The following is a 2,585-nucleotide window of genomic DNA, read 5'->3' as shown; positions in this document are numbered from 1 at the left end:
GAATATGGGAGTTCTTCCTGATACCGCACGTCGAGCTCTCGTTCAATTTCAAAGGGATCTTGAATGTAGAATGAGCTGTCCTACCACCCATGAGCAAGAGCGAGGCAATACCGCTAGACGCCACAGCGATGGCGATTTTCCCCGAGAGTCTGACTTTGGCCAGTATGTTTCGAAGCAGTGTAGATTTTCCAGTACCACCCGGACCATCGACAAAAAATAACTTATTGCCTTCCTTCGGGCATTCAACCGCTTCAATAATCTGGTCGTAAACCACCCGCTGACTTTCGTTTAGCTGATCTTCTGTGCTTACAATTGCCTCCAAAGCTGACGCATCGTATCCAGTGAGCTCACGTCGTAGTAATCCGTTTTGGCGAAGCGCTTCACGAATCAATGTTGGGAACGACCCCAACTGAGGAAGATCGTCGAAGTCAGCTACCGCATACCCACTCGCTTGAAGTAGTTCTTGAATGCTCATCAGCGTTTCAAATTCGACCAACGCCGACTTAAGGGGGTCCATCAAAGCCTGATGTTTGCGTGCGAAGTCTTGGGAAAGATCCGCGAAAAACCGATCCCGTAGAACACCAACATTTGCTGGAGCTGAATACACCAGAATGGTGACGAAGAGCTGGCGTAGCTGATACGGCATTTGGAACTCAGCTGCTTCCCTCAAACACGAAACCCACTCGTTATCATTCTCCAAGTAGCCAGCTTCCCCGCGCCGCAATTTGGAATGTGGGGCAGACAATCCCGCTAACCGTTCTCAAGTCTTCAAACGACGTTGGACCTCTACGCTGACAGAGCAGTAGCCGAAGATAGAAGCGCTCCATATCGCGAGGGGACACGTGAATCATGCGACCAACGGCAGCTTGATACTGTTTCCTGCGGACCCACCTTTTCGGTTGACCTTTCTCCGGCGCTTTCCAGCAGAACTCTTTGGGGATGTCCTGATACAACATCGTTCTGGCAATATGATTCTCGGGCACTTCGCTCGCACACAATTCAAAGAATCTGGTCAGCATCGTGTGACTACCACGTTCCAAAACCGCCTCCGGGTTTTCCGTCTCGCGAAAGCAAATCGTCTGGCCTAACTCGAGATGAACTGTTAGCTGAGTAACCGCATGGGTTTTTCCCTGAATCGTGAAATCGAGCAGGCGCATGCAAGCTTCCACCGGAGAAATGTACCGGGCGCTCAAGAAACGTAGAATCTCATTTGGTTCTCGACGCGCACTCTGCTGCCCTCCTAGGACTTCTTCCACAGTGAGTATAGCCAAGTCTGGTCCTTTGTACACATACTTGTACAGGTATTTAACCGCAGTTATATCCGTGCACACTTCGACATTGATGTGGCAGTTGTACTTCTGGGATAGTTCAGCGGGTAATCTTGCCTGATATCAGGTCCAATTGAGATGCATACCGAAGTACACAACATTTCCCAAATGGATCGACCCTCGGCAGCCGAAGCCGCCACTCTACTTCGCAACAGCAAAGCCGATTCAAATGCCAAGCTAAAGAGCCATGGTTCACCAGTCCATCACGCCACAGCAGGAAAATCACCCAATAAGCGCATTGTTCAGCCGAAGCCAACCATACCACGAATCGAGCATTTCTCCATTAACGCCGCAGCAGACAAACCGGTCGCCAACTCGCTACAATAGCAGCGTCCACAACCAGCAATGCCACCACTTTTGGAGCAAAGAGAAGTACAGTTTAGTACATTTAAAAGGACTCGCAGTCGGTCCGAAAACCAACCGCAAGACACTTCACATCTGGCATCTCCTCCACCGACTACACGGAAGGAAGAAAGCCAAGTTTGTTGTACGGACACTGATACAGGCATACTTCCAGGACTAACCCGGAAGTGCATATGCGTTCAAAATTTCGATGACTCACTGAATCCTGCAATTCGCATTACGTATCGCAGTTCGCAGCGTTCTTCATCGATGTGCGAGCCTAGACATCCACTGCTGAAAGTTGCTATCTAGTTAAAAGCAGAGACTTTCGTCCCCACAGTATAATCAGTATTAAGTAAAGGGTTTAAAATAAAAAAGCTACTAGCTCAGACCGAAGTCCAAACGCTCGCCTTTTGATAGGGCTCGCCCAGCAGTAGCCACCAGCAATAAAGCCAGCAGCCGCCGCCAAGTAAGACCCCCAACTATTGGGTTGAAACGGTTCACGTGGAAAGTTTTTAGGTGTGGTAATGATCCTTCCGCAGGTTCACCTACGGAAACCTTGTTACGACTTCACCTTCCTCTAAATGGCGAGGTTTAAAAAAGTTCCCATCAATCCACTCGCAATAAAGCAAACAGACTCACGGTCCCAATTTTTCACCGAGTCATTCAATCGGTAGGTGCGACGGGCGGTGTGTACAAAGGGCAGGGACGTAATCAATGCAAGCTGATGACTTGCGTTTACTAGGAATTCCTCGTTCAAGACTGAAAATTGCAACAGTCTATCCCTAGCACGATGCGCATTCACAAGATTACCCAGACCTATCGATCAAGGTTGTATACTCGTTGAACGCATCAGTGTAGCGCGCGTGCGGCCCAGAACATCTAAGGGCATCACAGACCTGTTATTGCCTCCAA

At 49.2% G+C, this 2,585-nt stretch overlaps 3 non-coding genes across 3 annotated transcripts; all 3 read right to left on the bottom strand.

The window, feature by feature from the left end:
• Window positions 1–1,365: 1,365 nt before the first annotated feature.
• On the bottom strand, window positions 1,366–1,513 carry PITG_33564 (the record flags this gene model as incomplete). Its single annotated transcript, XR_009934956.1, has 1 exon — window positions 1,366–1,513. It is a non-coding gene; the product is annotated as a 28S ribosomal RNA (ribosomal RNA).
• A 306-nt stretch (window positions 1,514–1,819) lies between these two features.
• Window positions 1,820–1,973, bottom strand: PITG_33563. Its single transcript, XR_009934955.1, has one exon. It is a non-coding gene; the product is annotated as a 5.8S ribosomal RNA (ribosomal RNA).
• Window positions 1,974–2,195: 222 nt separating this feature from the next.
• On the bottom strand, window positions 2,196–2,585 carry PITG_33562 (the record flags this gene model as incomplete). The annotated part of the gene is made up of 1 exon (XR_009934954.1): window positions 2,196–2,585. It is a non-coding gene; the product is annotated as an 18S ribosomal RNA (ribosomal RNA).

The sequence above is a fragment of the Phytophthora infestans genome, genomic scaffold, assembly GCF_000142945.1.
Source record: "Phytophthora infestans T30-4 supercont1.3291 genomic scaffold, whole genome shotgun sequence".
In the NCBI taxonomy this organism is placed as follows: Eukaryota; Oomycota; class Peronosporomycetes; order Peronosporales; family Peronosporaceae; genus Phytophthora; species Phytophthora infestans.
Note: the sequence above shows the minus strand (reverse complement) of the source record. Positions and strands in the feature narration are given on the sequence as shown.